Genomic DNA, 24,720 nt, shown 5'->3' with positions numbered 1-24,720 from the left:
AATCCAGGTGAGGTAGTATTGCAAATGATACAATTGCTAATTCAGCAGATTTCAAATAAAAGGTCACCAAAAAGAGGCCACGTTTCCAAAATTCATGTCTTTTTTGCTACTTACTGCTAATTTTAAGCATTTCTATTTTGCCTCCATTTATTTCATTTTCTAAGGTTCTTACAAAAACAGAAGACATTACTTACTTATTTCTGGATAAGCTGAAAATGGGGATTCATTATATGTTCCATAATATACACTAAAAGTTATTATTTCCATAAGGAAAAATACTACTCTTGAAATGCTATAATAAGCTGCAGAGCTAAAAAATTACTAAAATGTACTAGGACCAAAATGGTACACTACATAAATGCTCACTCTCTCTCCTCTCTTTCAATTTCCTGGAGCCGAGAGTAAAAATATTTCTAAGTATTTATGATTACATTGAAAAATAAGAAAGATATTCCTTTAAGGGCTAGAAATTATGAGACATTTTAAAAGATCCCAAAAAACCAAAACCAAACCCACTGCCGTCAAGTCAATTCCGACTCATAGTGACCCTACAGGACAGAGTAGAACTGCCCCATAGAGTTTCCAAGGAGTGCCTGGTGGATTCAAACTGCTGACCTTTTGGTTAGCAGCCATAGCTCTTAACCACTATGCCACCAGAGTTTCCTTAAAAGATCCAAGTGGGCTAAATTCAATGGAAGTAGAAAATCTCACCTGAAATAAAATGACAGAAATATTTAGAGAAAAAAATAACTGAAACAGATAAGCCAGGAAATTGATTTTAAAAAAATGTATAATGATATTAATATTAGCCCAAATACAATTTAAGATAAGCAGCATTAAAAAGGAAAAAAGGGATTTTTTTTTTTAATAATTTTTATTGTGCTTTAAGTGAAAGTTTACAAATCAGGTCAATCTTTCACATAAAAAGTTATATACACCTTACTACATACTCCCAATTACTCTCCCCCCAATGAGACAGCCCGCTCCCTCCTTCCACCCTCTCTTTTCGTGTCCATTTGCCAGCTTCTAACCCCCTCTATCCTCCCATCTCCCCTCCATGCAGGAGATGCCAACATAGTCTCAAGTGTCCACCTGATCCAAATAGCTCACTCCTCATCAGCATCCCTCTCCAACCCATTGTCCAGTCCAATCCATGTCTGACGAGCTGGCCTCGGAAATGGTTCCTGTCCAGGGCCAACAGAAGGTCTGGGGGCCATGATCACTGGGGTCCTTCTAGTCTCAGTCAGACCATTAAGTCTAGTCTAAAAAAGGGATATTTTATGGTAATTAAAAACAATACAGTATTTTAGCAGTTTATAGTAATAATGGTTCTTTACCTATTAATCAAAGTAGTTACAAAACATATAAAGTGAAACTGATAAATATTAAAAAATTGATAAATCCATAACCACAGTGAGAAACTATAATATCTACTTTAGGAATTACTGATTTGTTGAATTGAGGATATAAAATTAAGGATATAAAATATTTGTATAGCACAATTAATAAGCTTGATCTAGTGTGTTTACACAGAATTTTATAGAAGTTGGTATTCAACAGAGGATTTAAGCACAGATGGGACACTAAAAGGGGAAAACAAAATTGACAATGTACCAAATCACAGAAGAAAGCTCAATAAAACTCCCCGAACAGGGCATACTCATTGAGTGTGTTATAAGAAAAAAAAAAAGGGAAGGAAGTAATTGGTAAATAAAAACTGAAAATAGAAATGAGTGAAATAAAAAATAAAATTATAAAGCTGATCAACAAAGGCCAGAAGCTAACTTTTTGTAGAAATTAATACAAAAACAACTGGAAAGTATGGTCACCAGAAATGGGAGAAACATCAGGAACCCAAACGGGACATACTACATTTACAAAGTGAAGTTTAAAATAAGAGAATGTACAAGAGGCGGAGCCAAGATGGCGGACTAGGCAGACGCTACCTCGGATCCCTCTTACAACAAAGACACGGAAAAACAAGTGAATCGATCACATACATAACAATCTATGAACCCTGAACAACAAACACAGATTTAGAGACAGAGAACGAACTAATACGGGGAAGCAGCGATTGTTTCCAGAGCCTGGAGCCAGCATACCAGTCAGACACAGCACAAGCACAAAGTGCTGCTCCACCCCCCTGAACTAACCCTGGGAGGGAGACCAGCCGGTTCCGCGGGCGGCGTGGGATGCAGCCGGTAGGAGAAGTCCCCGGGAGGCAGTGACTGGTCTTGGAGCAGGAAGAGCAGCGTCCCAGCTGGGGAACCGTCTCACCTGGATTTGGACTGGACGCAGGTACGGCATAAACATGGAGAGCTGCTCCACCCATCTGAACTAACCCCGGGAGGGGGCCCACCTGGTTTGCGGGGGTGGCACGGCCACGCGGCTGGAGGGACGAGAAGTCCCTGGGAGGCAGCGACTGATTTTGGAGTCGAGAGTGCACCGTCCCAGTAGGGGAGCCTTGACGTTGGGCGTGGGGCTGGAAGCGGAGGATCTGACCGTGACTCCAGCGGGCCAGACCCCCCGGGGGCAATCTCCACACAGCCAGCACACATAGGCGACGCGCCCCACGGGAATCTCAGGTATAATAGTCATTCCAAGCAAGACAAGCAACTCTGGCTATATTCTGAGGTGCTACTCTCCTATCTCTCTGTTCCCTCCCCCACCCTCCCCAGGCGGTTTCATTAACATCCGAATAGCCTGAGCCAGAGGGAGAACTCTGATAGGGGTCTGACTGCATTTTTTTTTAGTGGATTTTCTGGAAAAACTAGTTTCCCAGTGATGGCTCGGAGACAACAATCCATATCAAACCACTTAAAGAAGCAGACCATGACAGCTTCTACAACCCCCCAAACAAAAGAATCAAAATCTTTCCCAAATGAAGATACAATCCTGGAATTATCAGATACAGAATACAAAAAACTAATTTACAGAATGCTTAAAGATATCACAAATGAAATTAGGATAACTGCAGAAAAAGCCAAGGAACACACTGATAAAACTGTTGAAGAACTCAAAAAGATTATTCAAGAACATAGTGGAAAAATTAATAAGTTGCAAGAATCCATAGAGACAACATGTAGAAATCCAAAAGATTAACAATAAAATTACTGAATTAGACAACGCACTAGGAAGTCAGAGGAGCAGACTTGAGCAATTAGAATGCAGACTGGGACATCTGGAGGACCAGGGAATCAACACCAACATAGCTGAAAAAAAATCAGATAAAAGAATTAAAAAAATGAAGAAACCCTAAGAATTATGTGGGACTCTATCAAGAAGGATAACCTGCGGATGATTGGAGTCCCAGAACAGGGAGGGGGGACAGAAAACTCAGAGAAAATAGTTGAAGAACTCCTGACAGAAAACTTCCCTGACATCATGAAAGACGAAAGGATATCTATCCAAGACGCTCATCGAACCCCATTTAAGATTGATCCAAAAAGAAAAACACCAAGACATATTATCATCAAACTCACCAAAACCAAAGATAAACAGAAAATTTTAAAAGCAGCCAGGGAGAAAAGAAAGGTTTCCTTCAAGGGAGAATCAATAAGAATAAGTTCAGACTACTCAGCAGAAACCATGCAGGCAAGAAGGGAATGGGACGACATATACAGAACACTGAAGGAGAAAAACTGCCAGCCAAGGATCATATATCCAGCAAAACTCTCTCGGAAATATGAAGGCAAAATTAAGATATTTACAGACAAACACAAGTTTAGAGAATTTGCAAAAACCAAACCAAAGCTACAAGAAATACTAAAGGATATTGTTTAGTCAGAGAACCAAAAATATCAGATATCAGCACAACACAAGGTCACAAAACAGAACGTCCTGATATCAACTCAAATAGGGAAATCACAAAAACAAACAAATTAAGATTAATTAAAAAAAAAATACACATAACAGGGAATCATGGAAGTCAATAGGTAAAAGATCACAATAATCAAAAAGAGGGACTAAATACAGGAGGCATTGAACTGCCATATGGAGAGTGATACAAGGCGATATAGAACAATACAAGTTAGGTTTTTACTTAGAAAAATAGGGGTAAATAATAAGGTAACCACAAAAAGGTATAACAACTTTATAACTCAAGATAAAAGCCAAGAAAAACGTAACGACTCAACTAACATAAAGTCAAACACTATGAAAATGAGGATCTCACAATTTACTAAGAAAAACGCCTCAGCACAAAAACGTATGCGGAAAAATGAAATTGTCAACAACACACCTAAAAAGGCATCAAAATGACAGCACTAAAAACTTATTTATCTATAATTACCCTGAATGTAAATGGACTAAATGCACCAATAAAGAGACAGAGAGTCACAGACTGGATAAAGAAACACGATCCATCTATATGCTGCCTACAAGAGACACACCTTAGACTTAGAGACACAAACAAACTAAAACTCAAAGGATGGAAAAAATATATCAAGCAAACAATAAGCAAAAAAGAAGAGGAGTAGCAATATGAATTTCTGACAAAATAGACTTTAGACTTAAATCCACCACAAAGGATAAAGAAGGACACTATATAATGATAAAAGGGACAATTGATCAGGAAGACATAACCATACTAAATATTTACGCACCCAATGACAGGGCTGCAAGATACATAAATCAAATTTTAACAGAATTGAAAAGTGAGATAGATACCTCCACAATTATAGTAGGAGACTTCAACACACCACTTTCGGAGAAGGACAGGACATCTAGTAAGAAGCTCAATAGAGACACGGAAGACCTAATTACAACAATCAACCAACTTGACCTCATTGACTTATACAGAACTCTCCACCCAACTGCTGCAAAATATACTTTTTTTTCTAGCGCACATGGAACATTCTCTAGAATAGACCACATATTAGGTCATAAAACAAATCTTTGCAGAGTCCAAAACATCGAAATATTACAAAACATCTTCTCAGACCACAAGGCAATAAAACTAGAGATCAATAACAGAAAAACTAGGGAAAAGAAATCAAATACTTGGAAAATGAACAATACCCTCCTGAAAAAAGACTGGGTTATAGAAGACATCAAGGAGGGAATAAGGAAATTCATAGAAAGCAACGAGAATGAAAATACTTCCTATCAAAACCTCTGGGACACAGCAAAAGCAGTGCTCAGAGGCCAATTTATATCGATAAATGCACACATACAAAAAGAAGAAAGAGCCAAAATCAGAGAACTGTCCCGACAACTTGAACAAATAGAAAGTGAGCAACAAAAGAATCCATCAGGCTCCAGAAGAAAACAAATAATAAAAATTAGAGCTGAACTAAATGAATTAGAGAACAGAAAAACAATTGAAAGAATTAACAAAGCCAAAAGCTGGTTCTTTGAAAAAATTAACAAAATTGATAAACCATTGGCTAGACTGACTAAAGAAATACAGGAAAGGAAACAAATAATCCGAATAAGAAACGAGAAGGACCACATCACAACAGGACCAAATGAAATTAAAAGAATCATTTCAGATTATTATGAAAAATTGTACTCTAACAAATTTGAAAACCTAGAAGAAATGGATGAATTCCTGGAAAAACACTACCTACCTAAACTAACACATTCAGAAGTAGAACAACTAAATAGACCCATGACAAAAAAAGAGATTGAAACAGTAATCAAAAAACTCCCAACAAAAAAAAGCCCTGGCCCGGATGGCTTTACTGCAGAGTTCTACCAAACTTTCAGAGAAGAGTTAACACCACTACTTCTGAAGGTATTCCAAAGCATAGAAAATGACGGAATACTACCCAACTCATTCTATGAAGCCACCATCTCCCTGATACCAAAACCAGGTAAAGACATTACAAAAAAAGAAAATTATAGACCTATATCCCTCATGAACATTGATGCAAAAATCCTCAACAAAGTTCTAGCCAATAGAATCCAACAACGCATCAAAAAAATAAAAAAAAAAAAAGAGAATGTACAATGTTCTCCCATAAATTTTAAAACCTACATAAAATGCGTATGCTTGCACAGTATGTTCAACATAAAGTAGAACAACTAATTAGACCTTTAATCATAGAAGAAATTAAAATAGTACCAGGCCTAGAAAGTTTTTACCCAGATGGTGGGTTCTATCAAGTCTTTAAGAAATAATTTCCCACCTTGTGCAAGAATTCCCAGAAGCAAAGAAAATGAAGAGAAGCTACTTAGTTTATTCTATTTTTTTTTTTTATGAAGCTAGTATACTCAACAGTTACCAAAAGTGGGCATTGCCAACAAACATACACACATATGCACGCACACACATAAAAACACACACAATGAGTCAATTGTGCTTATAAAATAGTTGTAAAGTCATAACAAATATTAGTAAGTTAAGTTGAGCAGTCTATTTTAAAAAGACACAAACAGGTAATGTTTCTCCCAGGATAAAATATACTCCCATGTTAGCATAACAACAGTAAAAAGCCATTTGTTCATTTTAATGCATAACGATAAACATTTAATAGAAATGAATACTCATTCACAGAATGAATAACAAAAAAAAAATTGAGCAAAACATGTCTAGAACAGAATATTTTTAACATAATAAGGTACCAGATATATAAAAAACCAAAAACCAAACTTGTTGCCATTTAGTCGATTCTGACTCATAGTGACAGTAAGGGACAGACTAGACCTGCCCCATAGAGCTCCAAGGAGTGCCTGGTGGATTTGAACTGCCAAACTTTTGGTTAGCAGCCATAGCACTTAACCACTACGCCACCAGGGTTTTCACCAGATATATAAGCAAATATTATATTTAGTGGTGAAACACTGAAAATATTTCAAGATAGAATCAATATGAAGATGAGGAGTCACTGTATCATTGACATTCTCCATCATATTGGAGGTTTTAACTAAAGGTTTTAAATAAAGTAGTACATACATTTTAAAAAGAGGCAAATCTATCATTATTGCACGTTTCCAAATTCTAAGGCTATTAGCAAATTTTGCCGCAACTAAGAAATTAGAGCAAATTGAATGACTGAGTACAAGGTCAATTGGAAAAAAAATATATTAGCTTTCCCGTAAACAAGTAATCAATTAGAAAAAACAATAGCATGTAGTAGGTATTCAAAAAGTGCCAAAACTATAATAAAACCAAAAAACCAAACCTGTTGCCATCAAGTGGATTCTGACCCATAGCGACCCTGTAGGACAGATTAGAACTGCCCCATAGGTTTTCCAAGGAGAGGCTGGTGAATTCAAACTGCCGGCCTTTCTGTTAGCAGCCTGAACTCTTAACCATTGCACCACCAGGGCTCCCAAAAAAGCCAAAAAGAAATATGCATGACTGGAAGGAGGAAATTATGCAACTTTAGTTAATGAGATACAGAAAGACTATAAAATCCTCACAATTGGACCAACAAGCAACATCATGATAAATGAAGAAAAGATTGAAGTTCTTAAAGATTTCATTTTACTTGGATTCACAATCAACGCCCATGGAAACAGCAGTTAAGAAATCAAAAGCTGTATCGCATTGGGCAAATCTACTCCAAAAGACCTCTTTCAAGTGTTCAAAAGCAAAGATGTCGCTTTGAGGACTAAGGTGAGCCTGACGCAAGCCATGGTATTTTCAATTGCCTCATATGCATGTGAAAGCTGGACAATGAATAAGGAAGACCAAAGAAGAATTAATGCCTTTGAATTACGGTGCTGGTAAAGGATACTGAATATACCATGTGCTGCCAGAAGAACAAACAAATCTATCTTGGAAAAAATACAAACAAAATGCTCCTTAGAAGCAAGGATGGCGAGATTTCGTCTCACATACTTTGAACGTGTTATCAGGAGGGAAAGTCCCTGGAGAAGGACATCATGCTTGAAAAAAAAGAGTGTCAGCAAAAAAGAGGAAGACTCTAAAAGAGATGGATTGACAAAGTGGCTGCAACAATGGGATCAAACATAGCAACCATTGTGAGGAATGTGCATGACCAGGCAGTGTTTCGTTCTGTTGTATAGAAGTAAGTCTGAATCGATTCCATGGCACCTAACAACAACAAAAAGACTATGATATGTAGCTTCAAGGATAAGAATAAGTTTTGCAAAGAAATCTAAAAATCAACAATGAATTCTAGTGCAGCACTCACTAAAATGTCACCAGAAAGATTTTTATGAAACTTGACAATTTAATTCTAAAATATGTAATTGATTCTAAAATATATTATGAAAGTTGAGTTACATACTTGGTAATATGGTTGGGCCAAAATATCTACACTGACTCTGGAATTTTTTTATGCTGAGTTCTTCATACTGAAAACAACTAAAAATGCTAGAGATTATATACATATATATTTTACATATGTACCCAGTGCCATGTATGTGGATATACATATATATATACTCACACATATACACACACACATACACACATATACACCCTCATACATCTGTCAGTTTGTCATACTGTAGGGGCTTGAGTCTTGCTGTGGTGCTGGAAGCTTAGCCACTGGTATTCAAATACCAGCAGGGTCACCTATGACAGGCAAGTGTCAGCTGAGCTTCCAGACTAAGACAGACTAGGAAGAAGGACCCGGCAGTTTACTTCTGAAAGAATTAGCCAGTGAAACCTTATGAACAGCAGTGGAACATTGTCTGATATAGTGCTGGATGATAAGCCCCTCAGGTTGGAAGCACTCAAATGACAACTGCAGAAGAGCTTCCTCCTCAAAGTAAAATCTACCTTAGTGACATGGATGGAGCTAAGCTTTCAAGACCTTCATTTTCTGATGTGGCACCACTCAAAATGAGAAGAAACAGCTGCAAACATCTGTTAATAATTGGAGCATGGGATGCGGGAAGTATGAATCTAGGACAACTGCAAATTGTCAAAAATGAAACGGAACTTATAAACATTGATATCCTAGGCATTAATGAGCTGAAGTGGACTGGTATTGGCCATTTTGAATCAGACAATCATATGGTCTACTATGCCATTCCAAGAATGACAACTTGAAGAGGCACTACATTCATCTTCAAAAAGAACATTTCAAGATCTATCCTGAAGTACAGTGTTGTCAGTGATAGGATAATATCCACATGCCTACACCGAAAACCAGTTAAGACGACTATTACTCAAATTTACCCACCAACCAGTAAGGTCAAAGGTAAAGAAATTAAAGATTTTTACCAACTTCTGCAGTCTGAAATTGATCAAACATGCAATCAAGATGCATTGATAATTACTGGTTACTGGATGCAAAAGTTGGAAACAAAGAAGAAGGATCAGTAGTTGGAAAATACGGCCTTGGAGAGAGAAATGGTGCCGAAAGTTGCATGACAGAATTTCGCAAGATCAACGACTTCTTTATTACAAATACCTTTTTTCACCAACATAAATGGTGGCTATACAAGTGGATGGAATACACAGGAATCAAATCAACTACATCTGTGGAAAGAGACAATGGAAAAGTTCAACGTCATCAGTCAGAACAATGCCAGGGGCTGACTATGGAACAGACCATCAATTGCTCATATGCAAGTTCAAGTTGAAGCTGAAGAAAATTAGAACAAGTCCATAAGAGCCAAAGTACAACCTTGAGTATATCCCATCTGAATTTAGAGACCATGTGAAGAATAGATTTGACGCATTGAACACCAATGGACAAAGACCAGACGAATTGTGCAAAGAAAGCAAAAATACATTAAAAAGACAGGAAAGAAAGAAAAGACCAAAATGGGTGTCAAAAAAGACTCTGAAATCTGCTTTTGAGCATCGAGTCGCTAAAGCAAAAGGAAGAAATAATAAAGTAAAAGAGCTGAACAGATTTTTTCAAAGGGCAGCTCAAGAAGACATGTAAAGTATTATAATGACATGTGCAAAGACCTGGAGTGAGAAAACCAAAAGGGAAGAACACACTTCGCATTTCTCAAGCTGAAAGAAAAATTCAAGCCTTGAATTGCAATATTGAAGGATTCCAGGAATTGACAGAACACCAACTGAGATGTTTCCAGGGGGCAGGGCCCACCCAAGGTAGGAAACCTAACAAATAATTCTCAAACATTGAGTTGGTAACTTCATTGTAAGGAGAAGGCTAAAACAAATATACTCATGTCTTTATCCTCAAGGGAGTACAGTTGCTCTGACTCTGAGCAGAGGCAGGAAAAGAGAAATACCAGTGAAGCTGTTGTAGCCATAAGCTAGACTTTGAATATGTTTGCAAACAATATTTGAGGTTCTTAATCTTCAGTTAATTTTAAAGTGGCTCCACAATATTAATGCTTTCATTTGCTTACGAGGCAAATATACTACTCTCTAGAAGAATGCACCTTTCTCCTAGACACAAATTCTGATAAATAATTTTCGAATAAAATTGAACAGATCAAAATTTCTGCTATCAATCAACGTGAAGTAACAGGGATTGTATCTAATCTTTACCTGAAAATACTAAAAATTATACAACACTTATCAAACAATGATTTTGAGACACAGGGGACCAGGCAATAGAGAACACTGATCCCTGAGAAAAACAAATGAGGTAAAGGCTATGCATACCCTCAGCTTACTGCCTGGATAGAGTGTCCAGGCTGTAGTGCAAAGACAGGAAACTCAGGTAGAGCCTTGTTGTGTCCCTGAGGTGAGAAGACAGAGTTGGAAGTTCAGTGGGAGCCAAAAAAAAAAAATTTTGCATACCCTCAGCTTACTGCCTGGATAGAGTGTCCAGGCCATAGTGCAAAGACAGGAAACTCAGGTAGAGCCTTGTTGTGTCCATGAGGTGAGAAGACAGAGTTGGAAGTTCAGTGGGAGCCAACGCAGCTGTAATTCACAGGGAAGAATGCCAGACAGGAAAGAACTGCACAGAGTGAGAGCTCTGGATAGATACAGCGGATACCTCTAGAACTGATCAATGAATGCATATGAGGAAACAACCTGAGTTTGAGAAAAGAACTACCTGGAAGGAGCAAAGGGAATAGTCTTTGGGTCCATATAAGGTCAGGAATAGTTTGTGTTCCCAACAGCCAAAATGGACATACATTGTAATTCAAGGACATTGGTAAAAGCAAACACAGTGTATTAGGTCAGTGGTGAAGAAAAATTAACAATAGACTAACGGCTTCTCTGGTTCTTCCTAACAAAGCTTAAATGAACCTGAAATGATTAAATTGTTTCTAATTACTTAACTTCATTCCAGAGCAAAGCTTTAGAATATTTATAGGAACACAAAAATATCCAGTACCCAACAAGGTAAAATTCAAAATGTCTGGTATTCAATGAAAAAATTGCCAGGTATTAAAGAAATAGAAAAATATGACTCGTAATGATGAAAAAAAGATCAGTAGTAACACACCCAGAAATGACACAGATGATAGACAAAGCAGGCAAGAATGATAAAATAGTTATTATAACTCTATTCCAAATGTCCAAAGAGGTAAAGCAAAGGATGAGCATGTTAAAGAAAGAAATAGATGGGACAGAAAAAGAACCAAATTGAGCTTCTAGATAAAGAAATGTCTGATATAAAAAAATATTAGATGACATTAATAGCCAAAAAGAAAAGTGAACTTGAATATATAGCAATGAAGTAATAAAAACTGTCCAAAATTATACACAGAGAGATAAAAATAATGAAAAATTTGGAGTTCCTGAAGGCGAGAATGAGCAGATAGAAAAAATATTTGAAGCAATAATGACTGAAAAATTTCCAAATTTAATATAAATTATAAACCCATACATCCAAGAAGTTCAAAAAACCTCAAGTACAAGAAACATGAAGAAATTACACCAAGACAAATTGTAATTGAATTGTTTAAAGTGATAAAAGGGAAATCTTCAAAGTAGCCAGAGGAGGGAAAAATGATTTACAGAGAAACAAAGATAAGATGATAGTTGACTTCTTCTTGGAAACAACGCAAGCCAGAAGGTGAAACAAAATCTTTTAAAGTACTGAAAGAAAAACTGCCAATCCAGAATTTAATACCTAGCAAGAATGTATGAAGGTTAAATGAAGATTTATTTAGACATGCAAAAGCCTATAAAATTCATCACCAGTAGGCATTCACCACAAGAAATGTTAACGGAAATTCTTAAAGCAATGGGTTTGGTTTTGGTTTTCAAAGGTTAAATGAAGATTTATTTAGACATGCAAAAGCCTATAAAATTCATCACCAGTAGGCATTCACCACAAGAAATGTTAACGGAAATTCTTAAAGCAATGGGTTTGGTTTTGGTTTTCAAAGGTAGAGCATGCTAAATTAAAAATGAATACTATAAATTGTAAAGCAACAAAAATTTATAGTGACCAAGCAAACAAAGAAAATAAAATCATAAAAATACTCACTAAACCCAAAAGTAGGGTGGGGGGAAGGAAATGGGGAAGAAAGAACAGATGGAATAATGAGAAAACAAATAGCAAGATGGTGAATTTAAACACTGTATCAGTAATTCCACTAATGTAAATGGTCTAACACTGCAATTAAAAGACATATATAGTCAAATTGGATAAAAAAGTAAGATCCAACTATATGTTGTCTACAAGAAACCACTTAAAAATATGGAGACACAAACTGGTTAAGAGATTGGGAGCTATAACCATGTTAACACTAAGTAAAAGAAAGCTGATAAGACTATAATAATATCAAAGTATATTTCAGAGTGAAAAATATTACCAAGGTTGAACAAGTTCATTTCATAAAGGACCGATTCATTTACAGGACTTAATATATGCACATCATGACAGAGATTCAAAATACATGAAGCAAAAACTGATAGAACTTCAAGGAGAAATAGACAAATTTGAAATTATAATGGGTTATTTGAACACGTCCTCTCAAATGATTGGTAAAACAAGTAGATATATAATAAATGAATATAAAGAAGAAATGAAAACCTCTATCAGTTGTATATAATTGACATTTACAGAACACCGTACAGGTACGATGATTTTGGTTCTGCTGACTATACCATAGGTTGGTTCCGACCTAAGCTGAATACTTCATTTTTTTTTTTTTTTAGTTCTCATTATTATTGTCTCTTATTATCAGGAGCCCTTATGGTACAGTGGTTAGGCACTTGGCTGCTAACCAAAAGATCTGCAGTTTGAACCCAGCAGCTCTTTCATGGTAGAAAAATGTGGCAGTCTCCTTCCGTAAGATTTATAGCCTTGGGAACCCTATGGGGCCACTCTGCTCTGCCCTACAGGGTCTCTATGAGTCAGAATTGACTCAATGGCAGTGAGTTTTTTTGTGTGTTTGTTTTATTATCAGAATTGTTATAAATCCAATCTTTGTCTCTGGGGGTTGGCACAAGAATGATAGCATCAGCAAATTATGAGTTGCAACATTGTATGTAGTAAATACTACTAACGATAAGATGTAAAAAAAAAAAAGGACAGTCATAACTGGGGTTCAGCAGAATATATATTTTTTTCAAGTGCATATGGAATATTTGCCAACGTAGCCTATATCCTCGGTCATTAAAATAATTGCTATATATTTTAAAGAATAAAATTATATAAAATATGAAATAAAATGTCTGACAACCATAGCACAATCCTTGATTGATATTCTAGTAAATGACGTTGCCTCCCTAAAGTCAGAAGCATTATGAGCACTCCAAAATGGTATGGTAAACACACCAAAAGGGTATGATCTGTGGAAGGGAAAACTAGACCCATACTGGCCGGAGGGTAGATGGTCATTTGAACTCCTTTTTTGGTAAAGAATGGAGTATTATGGGTGGACACTGATGCACTGTGAGGCCAAGTGCACTGCAACCACAACAGAATTAAAAGGAAAGTAACAAAAAGATCTCTGGAAAAATCTCCAAATATTTTGAATGTAACACATTTGAAATAACCCACTGGTCATATGAGAAATCAAAGGTAAATTAGAAGTATTTTTAAACAAATAAAAATTAAAATACAACATGTCAAAACTTGTGGGATAAAGTTAGTGATTAGAAGAAATTTTTATCATTGCCTATATTAGAAAAGAAGGAAATTCCCTAATTATTTACCTCAACTTCCACCTAAAGTAACTGTGATTGTTAAGGTTGTGTGTCAACTTGGCTGGGCATGATTCTCAGTGTTCAGCAGTCGTATAGTGATGTAATCTTCCATGATGGGATCTGCTGTGAGTAGTCAATCAATGGAAAGGAAGTTTCCCAGGGGGTATAGCTCGCATCCAACATAGGTGGACTTTCTGGCAAGGCTTGCAGGCTTTTTCTTGCTCTGGATTCTGCGGCTGGCTCCTGTTCATCTGACCTCCAGTTCTTGGGACTTGAGTCAACAGCTTACCTGCTGATACTGGGATTCATCCACAGTCTGTGAACCTGCCAGCTTATCTACTAATCTTGGGATTTGTTGGCCTCCACAGCCTGTGAGTCAGAGGCCTGTTGTCTGACCTGCCATTCTTGGGTTTGCCAGCACCTGCAGCTATGTGATTCAGGAGAAGCCTCCAGCCTGATCCACAGACTTGGGACTTTTTAGCCTCTACAAAAGGATGAGCCATTTCTTTGATATAAGTCTCTCTTTCTCTCTCTCTCTTCACTGGTTTTGCTTCTCTAGAGAACCCAACCTAAGACAATAACAAAAACAAGATCAAATTAAACCCAAAGTAGCAGAATAAAGGAAATAATAAAGATAATAATGGAAATCAGTGAAAGAGAAATCAAAACAATAGGAAAAAAAATCTAAAAATGTAAGCTTGTTCTTTGAGAAAGATAATAAAATTAATAAAGCTTGAGCCAGACTAATCAGTAAAATAAGAATAATGGAACAAATTACTAACATCAGTAATATGAGAGGTGGCATTACTATATTTTTACAGAAATTAAAACGAGGGTAAGAAATATTATGGGCAAATTTATGCCAATTATTGGGCAACATAAAAGATACGTCCAAATTATTTGAAATATACAAACTACCAAGACTAACTCAAGAAGAAATAGATAATCTGAATCGTCCTGCATATTTTTAAAATTGAACCTATGGTTAAAAATCTTCTCAGAAAATAAACTCCAGGCCTTAATGGCTTCCTTGGCAATTTCCACCCAATATTTAAGGAGAAAAATGTTCCTACCAATTCTATACAAACTTTTTCAGAAACTTGAAGAGGAGTCAAAACTTTCTAACTCATTCTCTGAGGTCCGCATATCCAAAACTAAACCTTGGCTCCTGCTACCAGTGGAAATTAGGGAAGCCACCTGGGCAATACACCCCATACGACCTGGCTCTCTTGTTTGTGGGAATTCATTTCATGCTCACTGGTGTTGATGGGGTGCAAGGTATGAGGGAAGGCGCGATCTCCAAGTGCCAGGTCTGCTAGAAGTAGTATCAGAGAGGCAGATCCAGAGGAGGGTAGAGCCTGAAAACTAAAGTTGTTTTTCAGCTTCCCCTTCAGCTTTTCTAGGAATAACCAGTCCCTTCTGCCTGTCTTCCCTCTCCTTTTGATCCAAATCCAATTCCTGGCCCCAGAGACAAGGCCCTTCAGAAGGCACAATGTTGAAAGTGATAAAATGTCCTTGGGGGCCACTGCAACTCTGTATCTGTTTACACAGCCATCCGGGAAGTCTGGGCAAGTTGCTAACTTTAGCTTCATTACCGTGTGTCGAATTAGGGAATGAGTCAGTGCCCCTGACCAGCATCACGGGTGGGACCTGCATGCCACCTGCTTAGGCCAGTGTAAAGTGTTCTGAGAAGGTCTGCCACCCCAACTCAGCTCATCAGGCAAAGACCCAAGTCTTCTGACGCAAGCATTTCAGCCTCTCAATGAGTTCATCCTGCTCAAAAAGGGCCAGACCAACATGCAACCACTGTTTGTGATCTTCTTCTACCATGAAGGGGTACCAAAAAAACAAAAAACAAATCCATTGCCATTGAGTTAATTCTGATTCATAGCAACCCTAGAGGACAGGGCTCCATAGGGTTTCCAAGGAACGGCTGGTGGATTCGAATAGCCGATCTTTTTGTTAGCGGCTGAACGCTAAACCGCTGGTGCCACCAGGGCTCCAACAGGAATAGCCTGACTATAAATCCTGGGAGAAGGAGCTCATTACTATACAAGTGGTGTGTGGAAACGCCAGCTTGGTTGTTGCTGGAGGTGTTCTCAGGAAGGTTCTTAGTTGGCTGATAGTATCCGGATATAGGTGTCAAAGGCTTCATGGCAAGATGGAAGGATTCAAGCAGCTCCATCACATCTAGCAGTACCAGGAGTTTCATTCTGGGCCCCAGTCCCTCCTGGTCTTACCTTGCTTCTGGAGAATGATCCCACAGTCCAGGGAGTTCGGCAGCTGGTGCATATGAAAGTACTGCTTGTCACAGGACATGTTCTTAGAGCCGGGCAAGTGTTCCTCTTCCAAGATCACCTGTCCTAAGAGTTCCATCTGCTCCTGTGTGGCTTCTAGCTGGCTGTAGAAGAACTTACACCCGTGTGGATTGCTGATGATTAGGGCACAGGGATGCCTTCTCTGTACTGGAATTTGACATTAGGCCCATCAGAGACACTATGTAGAGGCTAATGAGCAGAACAGACAAGAGATCAATTTCTGGAGGTGCAGGCTTGCAGCCAGGGGCATAGGCTCTAGGTTTGGTAGGGTATGGAGGAAGCAGAACCTGAAGTCAGCAGTAGTACAAGGTGAATATACCAAAATGGTATGGTCTAGGGAAGAGGAGCCCAGTCCCATATATGATTGGAGGGTGGGTGGTCATTTGAACTCCTTTTTGGGTAAAGAATGGAGTGTCATGGGTGGACATGGATACACTGTGAGGCTCAGACTTGGTACCGTCCACTGGAGTGATTTCTCTTCCTCCTCCTTCTCTTGTACCAAAAATGTTATCCTCACTGAGTTGTAACTCTGTGGAGTCATTGCAGCAGACCTTGTACATCTTATAGGATTGAAGTGGGATCATTCCAGCAGACCTTGTAGATCTTACAGGACAAAAGCTGTATCTTATAGGACAAAAGTGCCAGCTACATAATTTGTGCAAAATAAGCATGTGGAGTCCATTGTTTAAAAAGCAGGAAAAAGTGCTCTTAAAAGTACTAAAACATAACACTTCTTTCGTTCATGGTTTTTTTTGTTGTTGTTTGTTTGCTATTTAATGTCATTCTATATAAAGAAAAAACAAGATTTTTGATTATTAGCATGAACGTTACCTTTCATCTTTGTATTTTGCAATGCCAGTTTTAAATGAAAATTCAAGAGAATTTAACTCATATGCAGAATCACTGAAATTATAAAATTTGTATTTCATAGTTCACACATAGATAAATGTTTGTTGTTGTTTTGTTGTTACGTGCCGTTGAGTTGGTTCCGACTCATAGAGACCCTACACAAAACAGAATGAAACACTGCTGGTCCTGCGCCATCCTTACAATCATTGCTATGCTTGAGGTCACTGTTGCAGCCACTGTGTCAATCCACCTTGTTGAGGGTCTTCCTCTTTTCTGCTGACCCTGTACTTTGCCAAGCATGATGTCCTTCTCCAGAGACTGATTCCTCCTGACAACATGTCCAAAGTATGTAAGATGCAGTCTCACCATCCTTGATTCTAAGGAACATTCTGGTTGTACTTCTTCCAAGACAGATTTGTTTGTTCTTTTGGCAGTCCATGGTATATTCAATATTCTTCGCCAACACCCCAATTCAAAAGCCTCAATTCTTCTTTGGTTTTCTTTATTCATTGTCCAGCTTTCACATGCATATGATGCAATTGAAAATACCATGGCTTTGGTCAGGTGCACCTTAGTCTTCAAGGTGATGTCTTTGCTGTTCAACACTTTAAAGAGGTCCTTTGCGGCAGATTTACCCAATGCAATGAGTTGTTTGATTTCTTGACTGCTGCTTCCATGGCTGTTGATTGTGGATCCAAGTAAAATGAAATCCTTGATAACTTCAATCTTTTCTCCGATTATCATTGGTCCAGTTGTGAGGATTTTTGTTTTATGTCGAGGTGCAATCCATACTGAAGGCTCAAGTCCTTTTCACTTTCAGCAAGCAAGGTTGTGTTATTGCATAATGCAGGTTGTTAATGAGTCTTACTCCAATCCTGATGCCCCAGTCCTTCTTCATACAGTCCAGCTTCTCAGATTATTTGCTCAGCATACAGACTGAATAGGTATGATGAAAGGATACAACCCTGACACACACCTTTCCTGATTTTAAACCACTCGGTATCTGCTTGTTCTGTCCGAACGACTGTCTCTTGATCTATGTACAGGATCCTCATAAGCACAGTTAAGTGTTCTGGAATTCTCATTCTTTGCAATGTTATCCATAATTTGTTATGATCCACACAGTCGAATGCCTTTGCATAGTCAATAAAACAAAAGTAAACATCCTCCGGTATTCTCTGCTTTCAGCCAGGATCTATCTGACCTCGGCAATGATACCCCTGGTTCCACGTTCTTTTCTGAAACCACCCTGAATTTCTGGCAGTTCCTTGTCGATACACTGCTGCAGCTGTTTTTGAATGATCTTCAGCAAGATTTTGCTTGCATGTGATATTAATGATATTGTTCTGTAATTTCCACAGTCTGTTGGATCACCTTTCTTGGGAATAGGCATAAATATGGATCTCTTCCAGTCAGTTGGCCAGGAAGCTGTCTTCCATATTTCTTGGCACAGACAAGTGAGCACCTCCAGCGCTGCATCCATTTGTTGAAACATCTCAATTGATATTCCATCAATTCCTGGAGCCTTGTTTTTCACCAATGCCTTCAGAGCAGCTTGGACTTCTTCCTTCAGTACCATCGGTTCCTGATCATACGCTACCTCTCGAAATGGTTGAACATTGACTAATTCTTTTTGGTATAATGACTCTGTGTACTCCTTCCATTTTCTTTTGATGCTCCCTGTGTCGTTTAATATTTTCCCCATAGAATCCTTCACTATTGCAATTTGAGGCTTGAATTTTTTCTTCAGTTTTTTCAGCTTGAGAAATGCCGAGTGTGTTCTTTCCTTTTGGTTTTCTATCTCCAGCTTTTGCACATGTCATTATAATACTTTACTTCTGTTCTGTTCTTTTATTTCATCATTTTGCTTTAGCTGCTTGATGTTCTTGAGTAAGTTTCAGAGTCTCCTCTAACATCCGTCTTGGACTTTTCTTTCTTTCCTGTCTTTTCAATGGCCTTTTGCTTTCTTCATGTATGATGTCCTTCTACAACTCGTCTGGTTAAATGTAGTGTCTATTTATTGTTCAATATCACTAAAATGTATTTATTTATTTGGTATTTGGTCAGTTGTGTCTGTTCTTCATAATTTCTTCTAATATACATTTGTGCCTCTGGAGGAACATTTGTGCCTCTGGAGGAATTTCAAATTCTATATGCTACAAGTATTGGAGGAGAAGCATAAGTTACTGATGCATGGATAACATTAGGTCTTACTATTACAAAAGTGGAGAGTATTTAAGGTTAATTGGCAACATTATGTTGGAGTTTAAATTTGAAAGATACTTGAAAACTACTGTGCAAAGTCATAGTCACATAGGGTAAACTGGCTAGTGCTACTTTAATAGATTAATAAATTGCCTGCAGAACAACATACTAGGAAAGCTCATCTCATTGGATATGTTCAAGATAAGAAAATTCAGTGGTAGAGAGTCATTATTCACTCCTCTAACTTCATTTCTTCATGGCACGTACAGTTTTAAATTTAAACCTACATATATGTAGCACAATATTTCCTACTGAACGTTTACCCAGATACCAAGGTATGGAGTTCCAGAAATTTGAATGTATGCTTCAAACATCTGGAGCTACATATGAGGAATATACAGCTGTGTTTATTTCAATGATTACACATTTACATGCATACAATACATTTATTTAAATGTATAATCTCTTATATATTAGAGATATTCAAACAACGCATTTGCTGTACTTATTTGAATATGAAATTGAAAAAAGATTCAAATAAATATACTCACTACTTTTATTTAAATCTTACAGTATTTATTTATATAATGTACTTATTAATATACAGTCATAGCTCTTTCTTTTTAGTCTAAAACCAAATATTTTTAAAAGATTAAAGAAATATAATTGGGATCATAAGTCAAACAAATCAAGAAATTTTTGTACGGAGGCATTCATAGTTAGCAAGCTTTCAGAAGAATGTGGAAATTCATCAGGTCAAGAGAATAAAATTATTTGCAATTGGAAAGTGTTTCTTTTATTCAAACAATTATACCACAGTCTGGAAAAAAATTTTAATTTAATCTCAAGGTACTTCACAGATTTTTTTGTTCTATTATCATATCTGACAAGATAAACTTTATTGGATATTGGTTTATTATAAGATGACAGAGCATTTTTGGTATTTTAAAGCCCTCCCCTCTACCCCTGCAAAATTCTGGTTAAGTGTATGTCATGGATTGAATTGTGTCCCACAAAAAAATCTGTCAACTTGGTTAGGTCATGATTCTCAGTATCGTATGACTCTCTACCATTTTGTCATCTGATGTGATTTCCCTACGTGTTGTAAATCCTATCACTACTAAGTAATGAGACGGATTAGTGTCAGTTATATTGACGAGATCTACAAGATTAGATAGTGTCTTAAGCCAATCTCTTTTAAGACATAAAAGAAAGTATCAGGCAGAGAGACAGGGAAATCTCATACCACCAAGAAAACAGCACCAGTAGCAGAGTATGTCCTTTGGACCTGAGATTCCTGTGCTGAGATGTTCCCAGACCAAGGGATGATTGATGACAAGGACCTTCCTCCAAGAGCTGACAGAGAGAGAAAGCCTTCCCCTGGAGCTGGTGCCCTGAATTTGGACTTCTAGCCTACTGGACTGTGAGAGAATAAAATTCTCTTTGTTAAAGCCATCCACTTGTGGAATTTCTGTTATAGCAGCACTAGATGACTAAGATAGAGTATTAAAGTAATCTCTTTGAACTCTACCTTTGTTTCTGAAAAGAAACTGGTAACCAGGTGTTATGCACACTTCTGTAATGCTCTCAAACCACATATTAATAAGTCACTCATAATGTGAATTTAAATCACCTAAGAAACAGAAGTATATTGTAAACAATCTAAGTTGGCCTTGCACCTGTATGCTGTGATTAAAAAAAAAAAAAGTAACATACAGCTAAATATCTATAAGTAAGCCTTGAGACACAGTAAATCTTAAACAACTTCCCTAATTTCTGATCTTGAAGAGATGATGTACATACTAATCTTTATTAGTCATGACATCACTTGCTCTTTAGTGTGCAAGTCCAGATAAGAAAATCACATATATACTCTGGACTTCTGGTCACTCAATGAGAGTAGGCAGAAGCAGAAGGTCTTCTCTGGAATTTGACACTCTCTGAGACAAAGACTTTGCCCACTGCTGCCAACCTCATACCCCAGCTACAAGGTACTCATGGGCACGAGTCATGGTCAAGCCTTCCTCCTGAGACTACTTGTTAAAGATAAATGCCTGAAGTTTACAGATTTGGACTCTAACTATTGGACTAAGTTTATATGTTCTCATTCTCTGCTCCAAATTGAATTTATTATGGCTTACCAGTGTGTTTTGCCTTGGGAACCCTTTGGGGCAGTTCTACTCTATCCTGTAGAGTTGTAATCAACTAGACGACAACAGGTTTTGTTTTGTTTTTATATTGTTCTGATTCTCTGGTTCTAATCAAATTTATTGTGGTTTTTCCTGTGTGTCTTGCCATGAAAAACTAAATTCACTGCCACTGAGTCGATTCCAACTCATAGCGACCCTAAAGGATAGCGTGGAACTGCCTGATAGTGTTTCCAAGTAGCAGCTAGTAGGTTCAAACCATCAGCCTTTTTTTTTTTTATTAACTTTTATTGAGCTTCAAGTGAACGTTTACAGATCAAGTCAGACTGTCACATATAAGTTTATATACACCTTACTCCATTCTCCCACTTGCTTTCCCCCTAATGAGTCAGCCCTTCCAGTCTCTCCTTTCCTGACAATTTTGCCAGCTTCCAACTCTCTCTATCCTCCCATCCCCCCTCCAGACAGGAGATGCCAACACATTCTCAAGTGTCCACCTGATATCATTAGCTCACTCTTCATCAGCATCTCTCTCCTACCCACTGTCCAGTCCCTTTCATGTCTGATGAGTTGTCTTTGGGAATGGTTCCTGTCCTGGGCCAACAGAAGGTTTGGGGACCATGACCGCCAGGATTCCTCTAGTCTCAGTCAGACCATTAAGTATGGTCTTTTTGTGAGAATTTGGGGTCTGCATCCCACTGATCTCCTGCTCCCTCAGGGGTTTCCTGATGTGCTCCCTGCCAGGGCAGTCATCGGTTGTAGCTGGGCACCATCTAGTTCTTCTGGTCTCAGGATGATGTAAGTCTCTAGTTCATGTGGCCCTTTCTGTCTCTTGGGCTCTTAGTTATCGTGTGACCTTGGTGTTCTTCATTCTCCTTTGATCCAGGTGGGTTGAGACCAATTGATGCATCTTAGATGGCCGCTTGTTAGCACTTAAGACCCCAGACGCCACATTTCAAAGTGGGATGCAGACCATCAGCCTTTTTGTTAGCAGCCGAATGCTTAACCATTGTACCACCAGGACCTTGCAATAAACTAAATGAGTTTATGCATAATAAACTTGAGCATTTCTTTATTTATTATAAAATAAAACCCCACAGAACACCAGCTAAATAATTTAGGAAGCTGAAAGTAAAATCACATTTTGGACTTGATTCCTGGACATAATATCCTGGGAAATTTCAAAGAACCTTCTAGTTAGTCTATTTATGTTTGTCTCAGTTATTTTGAATGCTACTTCCTTTTCCAATAGATCTTTTTAAAAATAGGGTGGGCTGGCCTCGATTAATGTAACTTATACTTGAGTAAGAGAAAAATTAAATTGGAAGTGGTATAATTTTTTTAAGGAATTTTAAATTCAGTTTACTATCATATAGAATTAAGGGCTGTAGGTGTTCATACATATGTTCAATGGTTGAGTAAATGCAACATCCCTAAGCTGCATAGCTATGGATAATATCTCTTAGTGAGTGTTGCAAGAATTTGTTGTTGTTGGATGCCACTGAGTAGATTCTGACTCTTAGTGACCCATGTGACAGAATAGAACTTCCCCATAGGGTTTTCTTGGCTGTAATCTTTACCGGAGGAGATTGCCAGGCCTAATATCTCATTCCCATTTTACACCTGAGAAAACTGTGTACTCATTTCCTCAACACATCCCCCAAACCTTAGCTATTGGTTACGTTTCAGGAATGACCATTCTTAAACGGGTTAATCTAGTGCTAAAGTTTAAATTAATATATTAAAAAACCCAACTTTTTGCTAAATGAACCAACAAAGTACCATTTTTCCAGAGACAGTCCATATTTCAAATACACACAGACCCCTGAGAGTGTGGATTAGAGTGTGCGTTAAGGTGGAAAGGGTTCAATAATCAAAATGTGTTTTGGGGTTTCATATTCATAAAACAAGTTACAGTACCTCTTTTTTCATTTCCATAGTCACTTTGTGAGATAGATATTACTCCGTTTTGGAGATTAGGAAACCAACTGGGACAGCTGTCATGTCCTGGAGAGAAACGCCTGGTCTCGCGTCACAGGAGAGAAGAGGCCATAGGCCCCGCGCGCTTGCGTCCAGAAAGCGCGGAAGGCGGGAGAGAATCCGACCAATCGGAGAACAGGCTGAGGGATGGCCCCGCCTCTGACTGCCGAACTCCGCCTCTTTTTCTACCGCCCTTTGGGAGTAGGAGTGTGCGGCTGACGCGTCCCGCCCCTGCCTCTGAGTGACAGGACCGTGGACAGCAACATTTCCAACTGGACACGAAGTTTGTCGGCCCTTGCCTTGGCTGAGCTGAGGTGTGTGTGTTTGCGTGAGAGAGTGAGGGCTAGAGAGGCCCTGCCGTGGAAGCTCGGGTTCCGGGTCTGAAAGTGGGCGCACCTCCTTAGCGAGCCCTGAAAGCGTTTAGGAGACGATCGGCACTTGTGTGGGCTGGGCGTAGGGAGGCTCTGGAAGAGGAGCCCAGAGCTTAGGAAACCCAATACTACGATAATTTTTCCCCGGGGGCGCAGGGCGCTCGCTGTGGGGGCGGGGGATGGCGGGCGCGGGGTTCGCGCGAGGGTGGGCGTGGCCGCCACTGTTGCTAAGGGATGCGCGGTTCCCGCCTTGCCTGCGTGTCTCATTCCGGCTGCTGGGCCTTGGAAACATTAGTCCCGCCCTCCCCTCGGGCCTTGCACTCGGCCAGGGATTGGCTCCCTTGTGCTGTCAGTTAACCTGAGGCCGTTTGTCCAAACGTCCAGCTTTCTGGGTTGTGTAGTGCCATCACTGACCTCGCTTTCCGTAGTGCCGCCCGCCATTTCCCTGCGTCTTCCTCTGCCCTTATTAATGAATAAGTGTCTGCAGACCAAAATGTTTAGAGTGGAGTTTCATGCAGGAGGAATGCCTTTATTGAGGGAGGGGTAATTTTATGTGCTTGGTGAATCCCTATGCCCACAAACCTTGGTGTCCATGCAGGTGGCTAGGGAAAAGGGGATGAAGCAATCAGGTTTCTTCTAACGAGTTATTTTTCTTGCTGCTGCTCTTTTCGGATCAGTCAGTTTCCACAGGAAGCTGAGGCAATTCATTACTAACCTAACCTGTTGCCATCGAGTGGATTCCAACTCATAGTGACCCTAGAGGACAGAGTAGAACTGCCCCATAAAGTTTCCAAGGAGCGGCTGGTGCATTCGAATTGCTGACCTTTTGATTGGCAGCCAAGCTCTTAAACACTGCACCACCAGGCCTCCAATTCATTACTGGTGGGGCC

The 24,720-nt window shown here is 38.7% G+C and overlaps 1 protein-coding gene and 1 long non-coding RNA gene across 5 annotated transcripts in view; one reads left to right on the top strand and one right to left on the bottom strand.

The window, feature by feature from the left end:
• Window positions 1–188: 188 nt before the first annotated feature.
• On the bottom strand, window positions 189–23,660 carry LOC135227626 (uncharacterized). Its single transcript, XR_010317799.1, has 3 exons — window positions 23,400–23,660; window positions 13,970–14,529; window positions 189–1,262 (listed from the first exon to the last, which is right to left on the bottom strand). It is a non-coding gene; the product is annotated as an uncharacterized LOC135227626 (long non-coding RNA).
• The window catches only part of TRIQK (triple QxxK/R motif containing), an 83,255-nt gene continuing 81,924 nt past the window's right edge, over window positions 23,390–24,720 (top strand). Inside the window, exon 1 of one of the 4 annotated variants that reach the window (XM_064267895.1) lies at window positions 23,390–23,773. The gene's annotated coding sequence lies outside the window, so the exon portion shown is untranslated. The remainder of the gene's footprint in view (window positions 23,774–24,720) is intronic. The other 3 variants (XM_064267894.1, XM_010588394.3, XM_010588393.3) reach the window with 3 other exon arrangements.

The sequence above is a fragment of the Loxodonta africana genome, chromosome 14, assembly GCF_030014295.1.
Source record: "Loxodonta africana isolate mLoxAfr1 chromosome 14, mLoxAfr1.hap2, whole genome shotgun sequence".
Lineage (NCBI taxonomy): Eukaryota > Metazoa > Chordata > Mammalia > Proboscidea > Elephantidae > Loxodonta > Loxodonta africana.
This window is presented reverse-complemented; position numbering and strand designations above follow the sequence as displayed.